The 13316-nt window shown below is 35.1% G+C and overlaps 1 protein-coding gene and 1 pseudogene across 7 annotated transcripts in view; one reads left to right on the top strand and one right to left on the bottom strand.

Annotated features, from left to right (window-relative positions):
* Positions 1–13316, top strand: part of LOC125864477 (actin-depolymerizing factor 10-like) — a 616735-nt gene that overhangs the window by 472077 nt on the left and 131342 nt on the right. The window lies entirely within an intron of this gene.
* LOC125863645 (uncharacterized) lies at positions 645–5537 on the bottom strand (annotated as a pseudogene).

Genomic DNA, 13316 nt, shown 5'->3' with positions numbered 1-13316 from the left:
TGCATTGCATTGAGTTATTTCTGTTGAGTTAGGTTTCCGCTGAGTTAAGAAAGCCAGGCCAAGGGTTCGCTTGGGGCCAGCAATGGTCTCTGAGTGTCGGTCCCGCCCAGGGTGTAGGCTCGGGGCATGACAGAACCCCTGCTACCATTAGTGGGGGCTTATTACTGGGGGTTTTGAACCCACAAATGTATATCTATAAAACTACACTTCAATATTTAGGAGTCAAAACCCCTGCAATTTGTGAACTTTGGGGGTCAAAACCCCCACAAATCATGAATTTTACATTAAGATTAACATGAGTTCTAACCCCTGTAATTTATGAACATGTAACCTTGCTAGAATAAATCTATTTTAAATATTAATGACTAAGTAACATGTACATCATAGTTAAACCTAAAAGGGCTTATTAGTATTAAGAAATTACAAAATATTTCAACAAAAAAACATGTACATCATAGTCAAACCTAAAAGTGTACTATTAGTTTTACAAACTAAATTGAAACGTATCATTCACTTCAACCATTACGATTACAAGAAACTTTAAATCACTACAAAAACTGTCATTCGCTAATCTTGCTTTTATTAATGAAAAGGGTCCACTAGCATCCATACTCGAAAAATGACCTACAACTATTCATGGAACTTCAACGATTGTCACTACGACTACTATCACTAGCATCACCTGTCTGCAAAGGAAAATACACAATAAGTGATATGATAAATGCTCTCACCCTTATTTTGTAACCTCTTTTGAATGCAATAAAATGATTAGGACTGAAACCTAATCCAACCATTATGGTGATTTATAAAAAAAAAATACTTACATATTGTATGTCAACAAAGAGTATGTAAACAAATACTATATTTTCTACTATGAGTGTCAATACAAATGCCAATCATAAACAAATAGGTCAATACTAACATACAAGAATATGCAAAAATATGTTCTGGACCTTGCTACTTTTTTATTGCACATAATAGTAAAAGAATCACAAATTTTTATCTTGCTCTTGTATTAATCTAGACCAAACAACACTCCACAAAGTTCTATAAACAAATACTCATATTTCCACATTCTTTTTTCCTAATCCAGACCAAACAACACTCCACATTCTAAGCTTTAGAAGCAATCCTAGAAATTTTTAGTGAACTTGACCTTCTTCAATTTTAACCACATTTTCTTTCTCATTTTATAACTTACATTATGTAGGACTTGTAAAATGCAGATCATGTAAAGTTGAAGCAAATAGAAACAATTACAAGAATGTTACCCCGATAAAATTTGAAATAATACAAGCTAACACTAAGCATGTGAACAACAATACTAAATTCTCTACTATGAAAGTCAATGCCAATCATAAACAAATAGGTCAATACTAACATACAAGAATATGCAAAAATATGTTCTAGACCATGAGTACTGCCTTGCCCATAAAACTTTGCCAGAAATAAAGAAGTTAATCTCAGTAGATATGTCACTACAAAACACAGTGGATCCAGAAAATGGCTTCAACTAAACTAACATACCTGATATATAAATAAGGTCATTTAGGAAGAGAGAATGTAAACATTATATTTACCATTGTAGGAGGAGGAGCAAATAACCCCACAAATTGTTCTGGTAATGTCCCTTCTTTCATTATCATATATGACTTGAAAGCAGCCATCATTTGATTGTGAGAATTCAACAATTTATTGTAGTTCTCTTGGCAATTGGATGGACATGAAACACTCGAAGCATTCATACCGCTGTATCGAGATCTTGCTTGTTTAAAAACTCTAGTGGGAACAACTCCTAATCCCAAACACCTTACCCTTCCAGAGTGCTCTTTTCCTAGCACTTTGCCAACTGCATCATATGGCAATATTATAGACTAATCCACAGTGCTTTGACTCAAAGTTTGCTGAATTTTTTCCTGAGTATAGTACACACACAAAACACATTATCGAAATGTTAAAAAGTAATTGAGAACAGAGATGTATTACCTAAATATAAGCAAAGTGCATTCACATATTCCTGAGTTAAGTATTCACATACTCCTGAGTTTGGCATTCACAAAATAGATTTTCCTGGGCTAGCCATTCACATATTTAAGCAAAGTACATGCACATATTCAATCAAAGTGAGAGATCAGTAGTTAGGCATAATTTTAAACCATTTACTCAAGCAGGGATTTTAAACCATTTCAAAATGACAGCACGCTATATTAAACAAGGCACCATCAAACTGATTTGAACAATAGCAATGACGAAAACATTAACAGAGAATCTCAGGTTTAAAACAAATAACAGATTAAACATAAACTGCTTGGCTTAACTTGTTAGTAGAAAAGGGACAGACTTGAAACAACCAAGGAACTGGAATGCTATTATTTCCCCCTTAAGAAACTTACACAGACAACTTTTGCCACTTCATTAACATATGCTCCATTTACATTCTTATGAGTAGCAAGATAAAGTTCTGCTCGTCCAGGCATTTTACCGGTCTCAGCCATCTATAAGCAAAATAATCAACTCAGAATAACTTAACTAATTAAAAATAATTACAGTTAGCTTAATAACTAAAATAAAATGAAATGAACTAAAATCTTTAACCATTTCAACCCTTCTTCTAGAGTTATCTTTGGATCTACCTGTGTGTGGAATGATTTGTTTCTTCCGATTTTCAGCAATTCTGTTGCACATTTCCTTACAAAAAGATACACGAAATTCAATCATTAGAAAGTAATTATATGACTACACATACTAGCTAGTTGAAACAATTAACTATATATACCAATGTTTCTTTTTTATAACGATAATTAACATAAGAAGTCCACTGATCTCTTGGAAGTCCAGGTGGAACATTATCCATAATCTGAGTTTTGCTCTTAAGTGGATCACTGAACACTTCCCATATGTCCAACCTATTTGCACTCCACTTCTTTGAAATACAATTATAAACATATCGTCGTGCAACTAAGTCGGTTGTCTCAAAAAAAAATCGAGGCTTCAAGAATAAACACTAGTTAGCTTATCTATTAAATCCAAATATAAAGGTCCAAGAAAAGAATATAGGTATAGTAGTCAGAATATAGAGTTTATACCACTATGATTTGATCAAAGACGCGATCAAAGTATGACATAGGCATATTCGGCCATTTGTTGAAATGCATTGGAAATGAGGAATCAACAGCTAAAATTCCACAAAAACCATAAAGAAGGGGTTGTGCTTCTCCAAATGGAAAATCTAGGTAATCAAAATTGACCACAATACGATCTTCTCCAGATAAATTTAACACTTCTTTGACTTTCACTTTGAGTTTCTTTTTGTTTCCTTCTGAATCTGGAATAGAGAAAAAGAAATGAAATGACAACAAAGCCAGTTGGTAGCCTTCAATATACAACCTGTTGCAAAGATCCTGTTCAAGGAAGCCACTTTGTATCATTTTCTGAATAACTGGAGAACATCTTTTGACACTCTTCCATTTTCTTGATAAGAGAAGATAACGACAAGGAGATGTAGCATTTGCAAAGTAGACTCGATTCAAAAGACAAAATGAGCTTAAAACGGGAAGGCATATATCAAACAAAAGAGGGTTCAAAAAACAGTTATAAACTTGAGAAATACTGCGAAATTGAAGTTTTTAAACAAGAAACAAGTAACAGGAACATGCTATGGAGAAACATGCAGTTAGAGACATCAACAGGATTGAAATGAGAAGCAGCAAACACCCACCACTTGATGTCTCATTATGAACAAGATTTGACAGAATGGACAAGAGAAGAATGAAATAACCAAAGATTTTGATTTTAAACCTATACCAATAAATGACAACCCGCTATATATCAATAAAAGTAGTAGTATTTAGCTAAGCTTGAATACCAAAAAAAACTAAGCTCGTAATTACAAGTAACATTCCAGTAAATCATATTTCAACATTCCAGTAAACTAAGCTTGCAAATGGCGCGCTAATCCAGAGTGAAATATCACATTTGACCCTTCTTCAGGATGTTCTGTGGATATCCTGAAGGATCACAGTGATATGAATAATCATGGAGCTGGATCATTTTCATTCTACCAAGACGATAAATACACCTCTCGTCCTGTTACAAAGTCAAGCATGTTCTATCCGTCTTGAACAATTTCTTCTTTAGCCATGTGTATCTGTGGCCTTCTGTTCACGTAGGACAATATCTATTACTGATGTAGCACCATGTAGAATAAGTAAACTTGCACGCCTTATTTGAGACTAATGTACTAAGTCAGGAGGTAGACTACTCTTTCATTAGATAAGGGAATAAGGGGTCTAAGCACGAAAGATGTCGTACACTGGAGTGACAAAGGAAAGCGAGACAGACAGAAAGTAAAGGACAATCTCACCTCATAGATCACACCAACTAATTAACTTGCAATTCCATCAAACACCTAATATCAGTGATGATAACAAAAAAGACCAACTAAAACAGCTACGATGCTAATTAGCCCATCCAAGTTGGTATATTCTATTGGGAGGTGGGATAAATTAATCCCAAGAGATAACTTTGTCCGCGAACCAAATGACTTTGCGGAAAAAAATTTGTCAGCCCCTCCAACAAGAAGAAGAAAAAGAAGAAAAAGAAAAAAAATGATGAAAAAGAAAGCAGAAGTGTAAAGTTTACCTATTGCTTCTACGGTCCAATACTTCATAGACTCACGTCCAACATCACACTTCTTGAATGGTTCCGGTTGTTATTCGGCCTGACTTGATGAAGTCGAATGTGATGCAGCCTGATTTGAGGAAATCGATTGTGATGCAGCCTGAGTTGACTGAACCGGCTGTGATGTGGTTGTCTTTTTGCCTGAACTGACGAAATCGACTGTGATGTGGTTGGGTGTGCATTGGACTGAACTGACAATGTAGGTTGTGTTTGAACTGAGTTTTGCAAGTTCTGCCAGCGCTTGGTCTTTGCAATTTCTACAATTAACCAAAGATAAAATAAATCAGAAACTCTTAAAAAATACTGTAATTGCAGTGCTTGTAAAGATTACTGGTTCATCCAGTGAATAAGACTTCTCTAACTAGCCTTCATAAAAACAGATGAATTGCAGATTTTCCTTGGTCTCTGAGAAAGAGAATGAATGAAGCAGAAAAACAACAGTAACAGCAGCCTCAAAAACAAAAAGAAAATCATAAGAAATTTGTATCTAAATCCACACACACGTGAAAATATTAAATCTTAATAAAAAAGTGATGTGATTAACAGATACAAATAGTTTTTCCTTTACACCAAAACTAAAAAGCATGTTATGTGTGTTCAGACATATGCTCCTCTGTTGAGATTTGGATATTTCCATAATCAAGATAAAAAAAAAATTCAAATTCTTGTTGTTGGTATGGCTCATTCTCAAATATTTCTTCTTCATCAACTTGTCCCATGTCAAACACATCTCTTGGTTGTAAATGTATAGCTACACTCCATTCTTTATCAGTTTCATCATCAACATAGTAGACCATATTTGCTTGTGATGCTTCAATATAAGGATCATCATCCTCACGATCTAGAAGCTCTCCCATTAATTCCAGTTCCAATATTGGAGAGGGGTCGGACCTGATAAATTAAACAAAGGAACATTTTCTATAAGATTATACATTTGTTTATATAAAACAATACAGGAACAATGGAGGACACACTTTGGTCCAAAATGGGATGTTTTTGTACAGAGGAAGTTTGTTTATGACCCTTTAGCTATGCTTGCTCCTGGCCAGAATTACAGATATGGTAAGGGCCAAAAAAATCTGAGACACTGGCTATCCTAGAAACTATCAAGCATTGTAATAACAAGCATTTGGATCATATCATGATCCAGCCATATTCAATATGTTTTACAAAGAATACTTGTGGATAAATGCAAACTACCTTGGAATATAGTCAATTGGATTGAAGAGATACAACAAATAAGCAAAGACATGCAGATTTAGAAGAATGATAAATTAGTGATTTAGAAGAAAAAAAATGAAGATACAAATCAATAAGAATATAATGTATGAATACAAGTATACAGAGATAAGTGAAGATTGAGGGCACATGTAACAGCTAAAGAAGAATTAATTAACAAACAAAAGGGGAAACTATATACACCTTACTCCAGCATAAACAAGGATTGACCAAGTCGACAACTCCAAATTTTACGAAGAAACAAGGCACCTGTTAGCGACACCATTTCAGACAAAGTGGCCCCAAAAAATCTGTAGACACAGAATGTCTCGAAGAATCTATAGAATCACCAAAATTATAACAAAATAAACCTAATTCTACCACAAAATACATGCTCAAATTTGATATTTTGAATTTTTCATCCATGAAGAATACAACAAAATTAATCAAATTCTACCTCCATGCATCTATACAAACAGCCAAAAAGCAAACTTATCTAGTAAATACAACCAGTAATTTGTACAATTTGTGAAGATTCAGATGAGAAACTCCAAAAATGTGAGGTAGGTTCATTATTCAAAGAGGTGAGAAGTGGAAAACATTACCTTAGAACACCTATCCCATTTTGAATCTGGTGAGTAGTTGAAGTTTACAGAGTTATGAGGAGACGTGCCGCTGTAGATGGCGGAGAAGTGCCGCTGTAGATGGCGGAGAAGTGTGGTGGTGAGAGAAGTGTGACAGTGAGAGAGTAATTTGGAAGGAGTGAAGTTTCCAAAAGCCGTGTTTATTTTGTATTTTGTAATTAAATTAAAAACAGATATTTATTAAATTACCTATTTCCAAAAGCTGTGAGTATTTTTTATTTCATGAATTCAAAATATATATTTTATATTTTGAATAAAAATTGTATTTTGAGATAGCAGGTGTTTAAACCCTCGGTATTTACTTTTAAAAATTTCTGGGGGTTTTAAATCCCCAATGTTTACTTTTATTTTCCGTCAGCTACCAAACCCCCATTTTTTAATGTAATTTGTGGGAGTCGCAGCTAACCTCCGCTTTGAAACCCCCACGATTTAGGTGTTTTTTTGTAGTGCCAACTCATAGACAAATTCGAAATTTAAAAATACAAGCTCAACTACAAGCCACAACGACTAAAAAATAGAAAATTGCCCAATTGTCGACGCATGTGTGCGTCACACACTTGATGTCACGATTCAAGACTATCCCCTAGACGTGACATGGTACCTAGAGTCGCGAGAGACCCCAAGCAAACTACAAGTCATAGCATGATATTAAGATAACAACATAACTGAATTAAGGAGATAATCGGAATCCTAGACTCAAATGGTAAACTCACCCTACCATGGAAAATCTTAATACAAGATTCATATGCGGGAGTCTAATGTCTAAATAAGCCTCTATCATAGGTGAGTCGCTAACACAAGACCTAGCTCACTCGAACATCTGACACTTAAGTAACGATTGAATGACATAAAAGTAACATAAGTGGCATGTCCTTGAACCGTGAGGACTCACCAAGACTGAGCAAAGCTGGTAGGATCATGTACTAACTGCGAACCTGATATAGAGCGTCAACACTTATATTATAAAATAATATAGGCACAAGAATGTATGCGGTCAATACTCAGAATGTACAGAGTATGGGGAAAAGATGCATGAGCATAAGATAATAGCATGATAAGTCAAGAAACATGATAATGCAATGACCAAGTAAAAATAATATAAAATTGATCATATGATTTCATAAAACATATTACAAGGCCATGCATACTTTCTTAAATCATAATCATAACATATGTAGTAATTATAAGCTTTTGTGGAAGATAATGTTAACCGACATAAATCATGTGAGCTATAATATGGAGTTCAATAAACTACTCTCACGTCGAAAAGAGAGTGTCCTACTTGCCAAGGAAAGGACCATAATGATGAGCTAAGGTGGATCTACTAGCTAATGTTCAATGGGGACATAACCTACTGGGGCGTGTAGTTTTCAGACATGGGTAATTGTCACTAGTTCAGTTCGGTGCTAAGTAAACTCCCAACGAAAAATATGCATAATCGTATTCATATTCATGCTCTTTAAAACAGTAAAAATCTAGTAATATTGAATCATTCATACATAATCTCATAATCATAAGAATAGCTCATTTAAACCAATATTTCATAACATACTCATAAGAGACACTTTAATTGAAAGCATATAAATCATGATAGTTTTTCATAGTAAGAAGTACTTCAATCAGAAGTATCTAAATCATGACATTCATTTATAATAGAGGAGGTACTTCAATTGGAAGTGTAACATCTCGCAAATTGAAATAACTAGGAAGGAGTTAATAATTGGAAATAGTCATTTTTGGAAAAGAATGAAAATCTGGAAATTTGTTTAAGTTAGGAAAAGTTAAGTTTTGGTCAAATTCAAATGGCCATAACTCCTGTCTCAAGATGATTTAGGTGTACTTCTAGATATGGTTGGGAAGCTCTTGGAATGATCTTTCCAACGCTGCTGAGTTTGCGCGATTCTGAGTTTGTATGAGTAAGTTATGCCCTTTTGAAGTTGGGTTGTTGGATTAAGCAAAGTCTAATCCAGATTTTGGAAGGGTAATTTAGTCTTTTTCTTACCTAATTATTCTAATTCGTTTTTAGGAGATTAATTGGGGTAAATACTTTGAGTTCTTGATGAAATTCGTTTTAATTCTTGTGGGTTTTTATGTTAAAGTTTCTTGCGATTTGATTCATGTTTCCGGGTGTAATTTCGGTTTGAACCTATCATATATTGAAGGTATAAATGATCCTAAGTGTTTGGGGAAAGAACCATTGAAGTTTAGAGGGTTTAGAGTTGAAAAACGGAGAAGAAAAGTCGTCAAACACCTAAGGAAGGGGTGGGGCGTCGCGCCAGCCAACGTGCCCCAAAGCAGTCCCTGACGCGCCAGCCAGAGCGCCCCAACTTGTTCTCTAAATATTGAGGGTTGTCGCCACGCGCCTCTCAGAGCGCCAGGGACGCCAGTTCTTCCCTTTCTTCCCCCATCCTTTCGTACTTGTTCTTTAGCAATGTACCTATGTTTTCTAGTTGATTCCAACACTTTAAGGTACATCTAAACAACAAGAAATCATCCATAAACATGATATCATGAACCTTGAATCCATAATCCAATTCAAGGAAAGTTAGGATCAAAGTCAAGAGAAGTTAAGAGTCAAGTCCAGAAGTTAAGAAGCAAGTCAAGCAAAGTTTTAAAGTTTTCAAAAGTCTTTAACAAACGTTTTAACTTTGTTTTAAGACTTAAGTTTCAAGTTAAGCAAAGAGTAAAGAGTTGAGTTTATTTCTCAAAAATTTATAAGGGAACTAAGTATTCCCAAAGAGTTTATAAATGTTTTCACATTTGAGCAAAAAAAGGGAACATCGATTCCAAGAGAGCTTTTAAGCTAAGTTTTGAGTAATTATCTCAAACCAGAGAAAGAAGTTTGTTTTTAAAACATATAAGCTAAGTATATTTTTGGGAGTAGTATTGAGCACCGATATGGGGATGCGAGTTCATATTAACTCAAGTCACCATAAACCATGTAGTCATCATGGGTAGTAAAGGATCATACTTTTTAGATGATTCCTTAAGATGTTTTTAGCATAAGCTAGTGGATCCACTAAGTTAAGTGTTCTGTATGACAGCAAAGTATAGGACAGTTCTGGCAGCGTGGGCAAGACGTTGTATCACCACTTAGGCTCATAGTGGTGGTTGTCGGTTAGAGAATCTCCCACAGAAACTATATTATTTTATTATATGAGTAAAGTTGAGTCTGTTACTGCATTTCCTTTAATGAACTAAGTTGCTTTTACTGTTTTATAAAGCTTTTCATATATTGCATGTGTTCATTGCCTTATTTTGAGTTAAGTTATTCATGAGTTGAGAAGAGCTGAGGTAAGTGTTTCTTTCAGAATCTTTTCAAGCCTATGTATTGTTTAGCATTCCAATTTGCATACTCGTACATTCAATGTACTGATGCCAGTTGGCCTGCATCGTCTTATGATGCAGACACAGGTAACCAGGATCAGCATCCAGTGCCTCGTTGATCAGGTTCAGCACTCCAAGTCAGTTGGTGAGCCTCCTTGCATTTCAGAGGACTCTTTTATCCTTTGCTTTCTAGTTTTGATGATTGGGGCCCCGTCCCGACATCTTTCTTTGTTTTAGAGGCATCATAGACTGATAGTATTAGTTCTTTAGTCATATTCATTTCAGTTGTATACGTTTAAGACTTGAGTTGCCATTTTTGGCTAAGTTATTATCTTTTAAGTTATTGCGTGAGCTTTATCTCTTGTGTTTAAGTTTTCGGCTGAGTAAGTAAGCCAGGCCAAGGGTTCGCTTGGGGCTAGCAATGGTTCTTGAGTGTCGGCCACGTCCAGGGTGTAGGCTCGGGGCGTGACAGGAAGCCTCATTTTTTCATACAAACTAAAGTTAATGATACTTTATTCTAAAGCATCCTTGATTTATAAAATCCTTCATATCAAAATGCATGCATATCATCATAACTTGATTCATAATCATAAAATACTTACATAGCATGTATACATGAAAATATCTTTGAAACATTGCATTTTGATCAAATCATGCATAATAAGATCAACCATGAATGAATAAACTTAGAACCAATTAAACATATGAGGAAATCATGAAACCCTAGAATTTGGGCAAGAATCATAATGAGAATTTAAGATTTTTTGGGACTCAATGGGTGACGAGGAACCCTTTGATGAATTTTCCACATACCTTGATTTCCCTAATTGAAATCTTCAATGGAGACTTGAATCCTTGAAACCTAGCATGCTTGGAGAAGAAGACTTGAGAGAGAAAATTTGAAATTTGAGTGAATAAGAGTGAATGGGGAGGTTAGGGGTCTTAGAAAATCAGTTATAGTCCTTGAATTAGGCCTAAAACGATGTAGTGTAGGAGTTAAAAGAGTAGGAAAAGATCCAAATAAACCTGAAGTAAGACACCCGGACTACCTTTACAAATGACTCCTACGGTCCATATTCTACTCTATGGACTGTACTCTCCATTCGTAGTCTCCAAGTACTGAAATCCCAACTTTCATCAGATTGGACCACGACTATCAACCACAAACCTTAGATAGTAGTACGACCCGTACTACCCTTTCCGTAAAACCCAAGGTACTAAAATCAAGAGTTTCAAAAGATCAAGTCCACGAATCCCAACTATGACCTGTCTTTCTTTCTACCATTTGTACTAGCCAACCGTAAATTCATTTACTGAAACTCATTTTTTTAGGGGAAACCACGATCAGCTTCCACGAGCCGTCAACCCATTTACTGCCCATACAAAGGCCTCGTGAAACCCAATAACCAGTATACTTTCAACCATACTCTGTAACCTTTTAACTTCTAACTGTTTTTTGCACTTTTGAGGTGTTACAATTCTCCCCCTTGAGAACATTCGTCCTCAAATGAGATTCAACTAAGCATGAATAGACTAGGAAAATATTTGACAGACCAACATGAAAGTAAAACACATAAAATTCATAATCCATGAGAAGTAATTGACTCTAGGCTAAAACGTGAAGTTTAGAATTGATTTCATGAACATGCATGCATATGGAAACATGAGAATAGTTGAAAACAAATAAATCCAAAGAGTATATAAGAGGATCTAATACCTCAAACTGAAACTTAATCAGAGGGGAAAAATGAGGGTATTTGGATATCATATCGGCTCGACTTCCTAAGTAGCACCCTAAACTAACTAATTTCTCCAAAGAACTTTCACCGAAGCAACTTCTTTATTTCAATTGACTTCTTCATAAGAGAGATTTTATTGCACACAGATAATTTTTAAAGGCACAACTGAGGTCGGATCACCAATGCATTTCTTCAACAAAGACACGTGAAACATCATATGTGTTGATGCCAAATATGAAATCAAATCCATCTTGTAACCCACATTATCGAACCACCTCAAAATATTATATGTGCCTACATAACGGGGAATAAGCTTTCCTCTCTTACCAAACTTTATCACACCATTCATGGGTGAGATTTTCAAGTAAACTCAATCATCAATGGTGAATTCAAGTTCTCTTATTCTCACATCCACATAAGATTTATGTCTACTCTGAGTCATTTTTAACATATCCCTGATAAGTCAACTTTCTCCATCGCCTCATGAACTAACTCGAGCCCTATTAAAGAGACCTCACCAACTGCAAACCAACCAATAAGAGACCTACACCTCATATCATAGAGAGCCTCAAACAGAAACATCTCAATACTCAAGTTATAGCTATTATCATAAGCAAACTCAATCAAAGGTAAATGATCATCTCAATTACCCTCAAAGTAAATCACACAATCTCTCTACATGTCTTCCAAAGTCTGAATAGTCTGTTCCATCTGAATATCAGTTTGTGAGTGAAAACTTATGCTAAACTTAACTTGATTACCAAGTCCTTTCCAAAAAGATCTCCAAAAATGAAAGGTGAGCTAAGTACTTCTATCTGAAATGATGATAAAAGCACCCTATACAAATTCACCATCCCCCCGAATATAGAGCCTAGCATAGTCCTCGGTTGAATAAGAGGTCTTCACAAGAAGAAAATGTGCTAACTTAGTCATTCGATCTACAACAGCCCAAAGAGAATCGTATTATCAATGAGTGTGAGGTAAATTCATAATAAAGTCCATATTCAAAATCTTCCTACTTCTAAGTAGAAATTCTAATATCTTGGGTCATACCTCCTAATTTCTGATGTTCGGCCTTCACTTGTTGGCAATTTGGATACTTAGCCACAAATTTCACAATATCCTTTTTCATTTCATTTCATTGATAGACTTTTCGTAGATCACAATACATCTTAGTGGCTCCTGGGTGAATAGAATATCAAGAACTATGAGCTTTTGATAATATTTGTTGTCTCAACTCATCAACATTCAGAACATACAAACAACCTTGATAACGAAGCACACTATCTCTCCCTTGAGAGATAGCCTCAATAACTTTTTTGTACAATGCTTTCTTCAATTTAACCAAAGTTGGGTCATCATTTTGTTTTGCCTTAACCTCCAACACAAGAGATTATTCAAAACCATTCTACACAATAACATCACCATGCTCTGAATCAACCAAACAAACTCGTAAACGGTATAATTTGTGCACATCAAGAACCAATTCCATCATCAATATGAGAAACACTATTCATGTACAATCTTCTAAGATCATCAACAATCACATTTTCCTTACTCGGATAGTAAAAAACACTAATATCATAATCCTTCAACAATTCAAGTCACCTCTGTTGATGAAGACTCAAATCATTTTGTTTAAACACACTGAAAGCTCTTGTGATTGGTGAACACATTTACATGGACACCATAGAAATAGTGTCTACAT

The sequence above is a fragment of the Solanum stenotomum genome, chromosome 5 (assembly GCF_019186545.1).
Source record: "Solanum stenotomum isolate F172 chromosome 5, ASM1918654v1, whole genome shotgun sequence".
NCBI lineage: Eukaryota > Viridiplantae > Streptophyta > Magnoliopsida > Solanales > Solanaceae > Solanum > Solanum stenotomum.
This window is presented reverse-complemented; position numbering and strand designations above follow the sequence as displayed.